Genomic DNA, 11,758 nt, shown 5'->3' on the forward strand with positions numbered 1-11,758 from the left:
TAACTTGACAGATCAAGTATGGAGAATCTGTCAAAAATGTTGTGAATAGCCTATTCGGCACTTTATCAGAAAGTGGTGAAGCAGGCCCTAAGTGTCTAAACACACGCCGAAAATACGCGGCAGAAGTTCGGCATGATTACGCTTGGAATGCGCTACGCATATAATATAACGCGACGTAATTTCGGCATGGTGTCATCGGTAATTTAAATAATAATAATAATAATATCTATGGACGCTTCACACCACGTCAGTCTGGCCCCGTGCTAAGTACCTAAAGGACTTGTGTTACAGGTACCAGACAACGGAAATATATTTAATACTTTTATACTATACATATATTTAAGATTTTTATTATATCATACACATATTTAATATATACATCCAGACCCGGGAACATTGAAAACTTTTTGTTCCGTCGGCGGGATTCGAACCCGCGACCCCCGGCTTGAGCTACCAACGCGCTCACCACTGAGCCACAGAGGTCGTCGATATATTGTAGGCGTAATCATGCGGAACTTCGGCCGCGTTCTTTCGGCCTAGTGTGTTTAGATACCTTGCCGCCAGGGCCCCCGCTACCATATGTGCAATGTGTGCAATGCACACGGGCGCCATCCTCTAGGGGCGCCAAATCGCCATCTTTAGGGGCGCCAAAACCAAGGACCCAAAATCCCTTTTTTGCACACAGGCGCCAGTAGCCCTTACGGGGCTTGCCGCCTGCCGTATATAGCCTCCAAACCGCGCGTTTGGGCGGCAGATAAAATGAGCTTAAACCAAAGCTATTTTTCACGGCAACTGCTTTGCTGCATCGCCCATTATTTTGTCCGTTAATATTTAACGGCAATCGATACAGGCGGTATATTCACGACGGAAGGTAAAACGAATGACCTCATAATAAATTATCAAAGCTCATTCGGTGGTTTAAAGTTTCATCGGCTTTTTATCTTTTGGTTAATTATTTTTATAGCCATTTTCATTCCACTATAGTGAAGCCAAAATAAAGTATTTGGTACTATGTGTACGTAGGTATGTTCTATTGTAGCACTTTTAAGCTACTGACATTATAAGGAGGAGTTCTGGCCGATTGGAGTCGTCTACAGGAGGTTCCGAGGATGACTTTGGTGGAAGTCCGGTCCCTTTTGAGGTAGACCGGCCGGTCGTGGAGGGAGTCCTGTGTTAGACAGATCCAGGACATCCCTCCGTATACGGCTGAAGGCAAACCGCAGGTGGTTTTAGTGGGTAAGAGTCCCACATACCCCCGGGGTGCTTCAGCTTACTGAGGCACATCCCCAACCCGGGCACCCATGATGGGTTTCCCCTGCGCATCAAAAAAAAGGTTCCGAGGATGACTTCCGAACACGTCGCACCCCACGTCGCAGACAATACGTGTTTAGTGTTTTAGTGTTAGTGTTAGTTTTAGTATAATTGTATGTATGTTAGTCTATAAGATATTTATAATATGGGCCAAGATGTTTCACTTAAATCTATATATAATCTTATATATAAAAATGGATTTCCAAATGTGTTAGTCGCGCTAAAACTAGAAACGTATACCTTTGAAAATTTTGGCTTTGACTGACATAAAACTGAATAGAATTGAGTAACCCTCTAATACCATTCGTCAGTCCATCAGTCACCATCAGTCTTGAACATAATTCATGATTGACGGAATTGACTGTCGCTTGCATGAGCGTGTGATGGATGCCTAAGTTTTAATGGTTTCCGATTGTCTGCACTCGGCTGTTACAAAATAATGGCACTGTTACGAAATATCATCAGTCCCTTTAGTTTTCACCAATCTTCATATTTCACCCTGGTCGAGCTTAAGGGACATTTTTTTTTTTATTTTTTTTTTATTAGCCTATGCTATCCCACTGCTGGGCAAAGGCCTCCCCCAGGGTCTTCCACTTGTCTCGCTCCAGCGCCACCGTTGGCCAGCCCGGCTGGTACGCCTCCAGCTCATCGCACCATCTTTTCCTAGGCCGGCCACGGTTGCGTCTTCCATCTTCAGGTACCCACTCTGTCGATATCTTTGCCCAGCGGTCGGGATGCATACGGCCAACGTGGCCAGTCCAATCCCACTTTAGCTTAGCCGCCTTAACTCCTACGTCCGTGATTTTTGTTTGTGAGCGCAGTATTGTGTTCCTTATTTTGTCCAGAAGACTTACTCCCAACATACTGCGCTCCATTGCTCTTTGGCAAACCCCGAGTTGGGACTTTTGTAAATCGGTCAATGACCAAGTTTGCGCACCGTAGGTTAGGACGGGCAGAATACACATGTCGACGAGCCTGCGCTTCAGGGAGATTGGTAGCTCTCCCTTCATCAGCTTCTTCATGGACCAGTAGCTCTTCCAGGCGTTTTCAATTCGGCGATCGATTTCCTTTCCTGGTTGGATGGTTTAAGGGACATAATTAAAAAATAAAAAATTGAATTTAATTTGCAGTCAAAAGTACACGCATATAAAACTATCATAATAATTTAAAAAGTTATTTACATACCAGATAAAAATGCTGCTATAACAATTTTAATATTATGCCATAACAATTTTATATTCTGCTCTTGTTGCTTATAAAACTTTATTTACCGCCCATAACCCCCGCGTTCCAGATGACGTTAAAATCATATTTTAATAAATAATAACAAAACCACATACTTTGAATATTGACTATTGTGACTTTTAAAGTTAGGTTACATCATACCGCGTAATGCTAAGTCAAGTACGATGTCAACAGGTACAGGAGAGATGAAAATTAGTAATAAATTTTATAAGAAATCATTTGACCTTTCATTTAAAACAACTTCTTTTCCAATCAAAATATTTTATTAAATGTTATAAATTATATTTCAATTAAAATATTAATTGTAATGAAATAATATGAAGTTTTGTTGTCTCTACTCACTCCTGAAAACTTTCCGAACATGGTTTTCGCGATATAGTTACGTTAAAATTTATAAAAAAACTAGAACGCCCACTTTGACCCATCTTCGTCAAGGGTCGTTTTGAGCGAAAATGATGACGTCATGAGTGACGTCATAGCCGCGATTAAAACGACCCCGGTCGCCAAAGGGAACGGCAGAAGGGGACGTTTTGAGCGTTTTGGTCAAAATTAACGTCTTCTGGAACGCAGCCATATTACATTGCTATTAAAATGTTAATAATATCATACGTGACAGTTGACAGTTTGACACTAAAAGCGTTGACAGCATCGTTGTCAACGCGAATATAATCCGACCAGAGCGTATAGAAATAATCCTTATATCGTTAGCGTTAAGGTTCAAGATGTTCAATAGTCGTGAATGTAAAGTAACAGACACACTTTGATAGAAGAAGCCATAGGCTCTGAGCGGGGCCACACGACTTCAGTGCGTTGCGGTAAGTTGTGTCGTCGGAACGCAATAACACATTATTTCACTCACGCTTGCGGCGACGCAATTAACAAAAACGGCGACAACGCAACGCATTTTTCTGACTTCCGTTCCGTCAGAATACCGCATTCGACTCCACAACGCATCAATGTGGCATATCATAAAATATTTGGTATTATTTATTGTAAAAATGTCGGACCAGCAACGCAATGTATTTTTGCACTTAGTTGAACAAACTAACGCCTACAACAACTCTTATGGCCTGTTTTCACCACTTTCTGATAAAATGCCTAATAGGCTATTCACAACTTTTTTGACAGATTCTCCATACTTGATCTGCCAAGTTAATTGGTGGATAGCTTTATCAGGAAGTGGTGAAACAGGCCCTTAGACTGGTATAAATACTTAAGATGCGACCCGGTCTCAAGACACGATTCGGCTCTGTGATTGGTCCAAATTTTGACAGCCAACCAATCACAGAGCCTGAACCGTGTCTTGGGACCGAGATGCATCTTGAGTACTGACTATTTATATCGGCCTTAAACTCTCTTTCACACATATACCTCCATCTCTCACACACATGCACAGGCGTACACGCACGATAATAAACAAGAGCCTCACCTTTCAATTTGAGCAGAAACTTTAGAGTTTTCGGCATTTTCACACAATCACACAAAAAACTATAAATTGGCAACGCGCCAGAGCATGCTCGGCGATTGTACAACTATTTTGGGCACATTAAAGTGAGCGAATAAATAAATGCGACCGAATTATAAAACGGTGATACACAAAATGGAGGATCTCTGTAGTCACTGGAGAGAAAATAATTAATATGAATAGATATTTCATAATCTGAAAGTCGTAATGTGGAAATAAATGAGTGCTGACTCTTTTAAGCCCATTAATTTGGGCTTTTCATAAACTATTTTAAGAATGAAATGAGGTAAGACGGTTTTTGTGTTACATTAAAACATTGGCAGCTTTTTGCAACAGTTTTTCACTTCGAAAATCTCTTTATTATTAGATGCTCCAGATGTTTATAGTTTGTATAAAACTTAAAAGTGCTTAAGTTTTAGATCTTAGTGATAAGATCTTAACTTCTTAAATGTAAAACAAGAAAAATATGTAAATTTTACTGTTGATTTGTGGTAAAAGCAAGCTTACAATGAAAAGTAAAGTGCTTAAAAAACATTAATACATTATTCTTGTGTGTATATATATATATATATATATATATATATATATATATATATATATATATATATATATATATATATATATATATATATATATATATATATATATATATATATATATATATATATATATATATATATATATATATATATATATATATATATATATATATATATATATATATATATATATATATATATATATATATATATATATATAATTGGAATCTCGTAATCGGCTCCAATAATTTTCATGAAATTTAGTATATAGGGGGTTTCGGCGGCGATAAATCGATCTAGCTAGGAATCATTTTTAGAAAATGACATTTAATTCGTATTTTATGGAATACCGAGCAAATAGCTCAAATAGCTAGTAATAATAATAATATGTGGATGTGTATTAAATATACACATATTTAATACACATCCAGACCCGGGAACATTGAAAACTTTTTGTTCCGTCGGCGGGATTCGAACCCGCGACCCCCGGCTTGAGCTACCAACGCGCTCGCCACTGAGCCACAGAGGTCGTCAAAACATTTGACTTACAACATTATACTTGCTAATTATAGTACGTTGATTAAAATCGGATCCGTGTCACTACTACGAAAAGAACTTAACATACACGTCGAGTATACTTGAAATACACAACTAGTTTCATATTTCATAATATTGTCGTTTAAAAATAAGATATGAAATAATAGCGTTATGAAATCTGAAGCCATTTCTTTTCATCTCGATATTTTTATCTGATAATTAAGCTTTTTATATACCAGAGGCTGACTCTATACAGAACAGTTATCTTTTAATTTCATTACCACTGGTATAGGTCTACCAGAATCTGATGGCAAAAAATGGAAAAAAAAATTGACGCTACAAATACTGGGGATATTGCAGCATAACGTTTGATACTTTGTGTGTGTGATACATAATGCAAATTAAAAAAAATGTCCAATGATTAAGGATATTTTTTAAAATCTCCCATCCAAATTTGCCATGAGATTCTGGTAGACCTATAGATATAATGGGCCTTATCACTCTTGCGCACCTAATCTCAAAGTATGCTCTGCGGAGGCCTGGGTCTCCGCAAAAGCTTAAAAGCTTAATAAAACATACATATTTTTTAGAAATGTATAATTTTTTAGAAATCAGACATCAGCATGGAGACGATTATTAATTCAAAGACAAAACATATTTTTTTTTGGTTCCGTTAAAATGTCACCTCTCAAAAGAATTCCGTCACCGAAAAAGTTTGTGAACCGCTGCGCTAGCGATTTGCGGCCGAGTTCAGTGGATTGATTCGCTATTTCCGTTCGACCCGAGAGCCGATTGGTCAACGCTAAGTGCGCCTAAACATTAATTGGCTGAAATTGTCGAATCTGAATTTCATTACGCATTTTAAATCTGGGCACAGATTTGAACGATTGTTCAGCGATCACGTAATGACTAGCCTAATTTATTCGTTTACCATAAGGGCCAACCCACACGTACCACAACACGTCATAATGTCGTCGAGCAGTGGTTACGTGTGAATGGTGTCGCTGCAGCTTTTTGTAGTTGCGTTGTGGTACCGACAAAATGCCAACGCGGTTGCGTTGTCGCCAGTGGTTGCGATGTGGTTACGTACGAAAGTCAATGAAACGGAGGGGGGATCGATCGACGCAACGTTGTGGTTGTGTCGTGGTCGGCCACTAGTTCGCTTGTGATTGCGATGTGGTCGGTATCACACAAGTGGTCGACAACGACTGCAAAATGTGCTACGTGTGAATGGTCTAGTTCATATACAATACGAAATATACGCCCGACCACGTGGTGTGGTTGCGGTTGTCGTGTGATTGTGGTACGTGTGGGTTGGCCCTTATATTATGACACCCGCGAATTCGGTGCGCCTAAATTCGTTTATCGAGCGGAAACCGTACATTTCTCCGCAACACCAACTCTGTCTATTGCTTTTCGAATCGCGTGTGGACCCAAAGGGAATACAGCTCTAATGGTAGATATTTATTAAAAATCGATTTAACCAGACACGTTTCACTAATTATATGTTGTTATTCGACATACAATCTCACATGCGAACATTATTATCGATTAGTTAAACGAGGAAAACGGTTGAATATATTTTAACTGTAGTTAGAAGGTCACAAACACGCTTTGATGGTCATTTTAATGTTAATTGGGGTTTATTTCGTCAAGGATAGCTTTTTGTTTTGAGTAATCGTGTAAGAGTAGGGAGTAGGTGGTGTCATTAAATAATATTGATCTCATTTTATTAATATGCAGAGAGAGAAGTCGCTATGTATACATAAATTATACCAACAATGTTTTGTATTTGTCCTAAACGTTAGAAAAACCGCTTAACAATCATGGAAAAATATTGTAATCACTAATGTCCACACTGTGCATTTTTATCTTCAATTTTCGTCACCAACTTTCATAATGGCGCATTCAATAATTGAATGCGTCAACGAACGCAACGCCAACATTGTCATTTTTTATTTTTGATATGGTAAGCGTCGCGGACATGCCCCACGTTGGCTGTTGACTGCGCTATAACGCATGCCCTTGACGAACAGAAAAAGGCACAGTGTGGACAAAGCTAATCAGTTATATGTTAACTATAATGCATATCTAAGTAAAAAAAGTACTTCATTGAAATATGCAAAATAGTAGAATACTTACTTAAATAACAATTAGGTATATTAAGGAATTAAAAAAAAAAAAACGCAAGTTTTTCAGCAGCGACTAAGCTGATGATGAAGTAACTGCTCAGAACGCTCTCTATCGTGCCAGCTTTCAAACAAAAAAAACTAGATCAATATCCATCGACCCGTCTGGTAAGGTAATATGGGAGGGTAGGGATGGGAAGGGAAGAGAATAGGGTAGGGGATTGGGCCTCCGGTAAACTCACTCACTCGGCGAAACACAGCGCAAGCGCTGTTTCACGCCTGTTTTCTGTGAGAACGTGGTATTTCTCCGGTCGAGCCGGCCCATTCGTGCCGAAGCATGGCTCTCCCACGTCTAAATTCGATGCGCTTCGACTCTGCGCTAGTATAAATTGAGTATTGACCCTTACCCGTCCGTTTTTCTTAGCACTTGTAGCACGGCTACGGAGTTCGACGTAACCCACGTAGCACTGCTACGGGGTCTACGTTGCTACGGCGCGGCGCTACACTGTTTAGTGTTTACGTTAAATGAGTCTAATTAAACTTCTGAACAATTATAATTATTTTGCTGGAATTATTGTTATACTGAGGTAAAATTTTAGTAAACTTAATGTTACATTACTAACTAACTATACACTAATGTCTTTAATATGTTTTGCCTTCTCAAAGGTAACACCAAATGTTTTTTAAATACAAATAGGTTTTATTTTTTATTTTATAATTAATGATGTAAGGTTTCCGAATAATTATATTATTATGCTACACTTTACTTTACAAATGGAACCTCTGTTATTATTTTATATCCAGTCAATGCTACATATGTACAAATTTGAATATCTAACTTTTTTTTTTCACAATTTACATATCGGCTTCGGAACTTGTCATCAGACATTAACGTTGCTCGTTCGTCCCATATTCTCATATCTTATAATGTTCCCGCCCGCGTCATCTCGGGAAATTAATTTACAACATACATTTCTGCATCGAAATAATATCCCATAGAACGATAACATTCATACATTCGACTGCCGACAGCTTAAGGCTCAATTTACACCGCCGCGGAATGGAACGGAATGGAAGCTCAATTTCAAGGCGCGGGATTTGGCACCGGAGAAATATCGAGAGTTCCGCGGAGGGTGTGCGTCCAATTTTTCGGCTCGTATATTATTTTAATTTGTGTGTAATACTGTTGATATGAAGTTAATAATTGTGCTAAAAAGTTTCGTTGCAAAATGTCGCTTGCTTCATTCCACCGCGATGGTTTAGGTTCAACTAAATGGGGCTCTAGTTATTGACATAAACCGATCTGTGTATTCCAACCAACTATAAGTAAGCCGGGATGTACTATCAGAGAAGTTGATTCCTATGCAAATCGGGGAGCTAAGTAGTTTGGTTGCGTTACGTCAAACCCAGCTGACAGATCACAATTAACATTGAATTGACATATTCGACCAAATAACGTTGGTCTGTCAATTGCATAGGAATCAACTTCCTCGATGGAACATTTTGTGTAACAATTTTGTTTTGACTCATTAACTCTTCTATAGTTTTAGTTTCATTTGAGCCAATCTGGGCTACCGTACTCATTCATATTATATACCAGCAAAACAATGCAGTATCACGTCACACGCCCGGAAATCTTCTGTTCCCTTCAATTCTGAACGAATTGATGACGACCTCTGTGGCTCAATTGGTTGAGTGTGTGTGCAGCTCAAGCCGCGGGGTCGCGGGTACGAATCCCGCCGACGGAACAAAAAAGTTTCATGGATGTGTATTAAATATGTGTATCTTAAAATAAAAATCTTAAATATATGTATAGTATAAAAATATTAAATATATTTCCGTTGTCTGGTACCTAAAACAAGTCCTTCAGGAACTTATCACGGGACCAGACTGACGTGGTGTGAAGCGTCCATAGATATTATTATTATTATAATTCTCAAGTACACTGTGTATCGTAAAATTTTGTCTCTGTGTTAAACGAGTTTATTTTCAACTAACTGTCGAATTTTCAACAAACCCGAGTTACTCTACTGTGTACATTTTATTCTGTAGCCTTCATCCAAAATGTCTATTCCCAATATTAAGAAAGCTGGGTCGAACAAAACATAATAATAGGAATGGCTCTATTTGCTCAGACTCGGCTCAAGACGGTAGTAAACATATTTGGAATCAGGTATTATTTGCGAAGGTCGACAGTTTTTTACCCTATGGTGCGCCAGAAGGAGTTTGTTTTTCTTATTGTTTATAATATTCTAGACTTGATGTTAACCGCCATCCGTTTATTGCGCGGGAAACGTACATTTTGCCGTGGTAAAAACTCATACTAATTTCTAAATAGTTTTAAGTTATCCGGGAACACAGAATATCTAACAGCTCCGCACTCAGAGACATTTAATTATAATTAAACTTCAATTTAATGAAGATTTTTACAGTTAATGTATGGGGCTTATGTAAAAGTCTTCATTTAATTACAGTTAAATAATTAATATTCGTCCCTGAATGCGGCAGTTAGTGTCAAAACTCAAATTTATCTAAATCGGTTCTGCAATGGTAGTTACGTTTAGTTACGGTGGAACAAACTTGTGAATAGATTCGAATCAATTTCCTATATAATAATTACAGGCTATGAATTTCTCATTTGATTCTTAAATACTACTATCGGATTCACTTTTATAGCAAAACAGTTGAAGGAGAATTTTATATTAGCTTAAAGTTTCCGCGCAGTTCGAGTTAACTTTATAAAACTTTACTTCGATATTCGATATTGCAGCGCTGAATCGAATAAACAGAAATATTGCTTTATATTATGTAGACTTCAATCGTAGAATTCAGTCTAACTTGTGCTTGCCTGTCTGTCTATTCATCTGTGCTTTTAGCCTGAAGAGATAACAGGATTATAATAATCTATCTGTAATAGTTCTCTAGGTTTAAGCCGCTACACTGATTTTGATAAAAAAAATATTTGATAGAATGCAGCTTCTACAAATCCAGGGAAATGACATAGGATAGAGTTTATCCCGGAAATCATCTAATAATATATGTAGTAAGAAAAATTGATGATAATTAATCGACTAATTCATGATACTCATTTCAATAATTAATGTTGAAAACTTCATTCATTCATCAAGTGAAAAATAATTTCAATTAGCTTTAAAAAAGATGAATTAATTAAAATATTCATCATCAGTAATGCATGATAACTATTTTCATTCATTCTTCTTTATGATCGATAATTTGAATGATTAATGATGATGAATCTTCATCATCAATGAAGGTGATAAGTGATGATAGTTGGGTGGACTCCAACTCCTGGACAGTTATTCTGGGAGATGACGTCAAAGCCTTGGTCGCATCGAGGTGTCACGTTATTTTGAATTGTTTATTGTGATTAAACTTTAAATGTGATAGCAAAGTGCGTCTGAAAAAGGTCACGATTTTGGGAGTCGATGTACTAGTAAGTATCCATAACTAATATTGTTAATAGAATCAGGCGTTACTTTGCGAAAATCCATAGCTTAAAATTTTGTATGTCATTATTTTTAGCAATATTTCGCGAATTATAGACGTGGGAGAGCCATGCTTCGGCACGAATGGGCCGGCTCGACCGGAGAAATACCACGTCCTCACAGAAAACCGGCGTGAAACAGCGCTTGCGCTGTGTTTCGCTGAGTGAGTGAGTTTACCGGAGGCCCAATCCCCTACCCTATTCCCTTCTCTACCCTCCATTATTTCGTTCCCTTTCCATCCCTACCTTCCTCTATTACCCTATTCCCTCTTAAAAGGCCGGCAACGCACCTGCAGCTCTTCTGATGCTGCGAGTGTCCATGGGCGACGGAAGTTGCTTTCCATCAGGTGACCCGTTTGCTCGTTTGCCCCCTTATTTCATAAAAAAAAGAAATATTCCGCGAAATGTCGCGGAATATTGCTAAAAATAATAACATACTTACTAATTAAAAAGGCCTGCCAGAAGAGATTTCTATTAGAAACTAGCTGTCCCGGTGAACTTCGTGTCACTTTAAAACCTTCCCAGGACTTCTACGAATATTTTAAGACTAAAATTAGCCCAACCCGTTCAGCCGTTTTCAAGTTTTAGCGTTACTAACATAATTGAAAATCTATTTTTATATATTTGAATTTTAAGTATTATCACAAATCTTTTGTATGGGAGTACAGAAAAGTGTTGTTTTTAGACTTTTTCAGGAAATTTTAATTTTTTTTTTTGAATTTTTCTCTCCGTAAGAACCATCCTCGTACTTCAAGGAATATTAAAAAAAAAGAATTAGCGAAATCAGTCTAACCGTTCTCGAGTTTTGCGCTTAGCAACACATTCAGCGACTCATTTTTATATTATAGATAAGCAGATCCTTTGTGCCGTTTTACTATGTATATTGTCTTATTGTAACTGTTTCTGGTGCACAATAGAGTATTAAATTAAATTAATATTTTTTCATAACAAATATTATAATAATTAATACGAAAGTGTGTCTGTCTATCCGTTATCTTTTCACGACCAAACCGCTCCACCCAGTTTG

This window comes from Aricia agestis, chromosome 14, assembly GCF_905147365.1.
Source record: "Aricia agestis chromosome 14, ilAriAges1.1, whole genome shotgun sequence".
Taxonomy (NCBI): domain Eukaryota; kingdom Metazoa; phylum Arthropoda; class Insecta; order Lepidoptera; family Lycaenidae; genus Aricia; species Aricia agestis.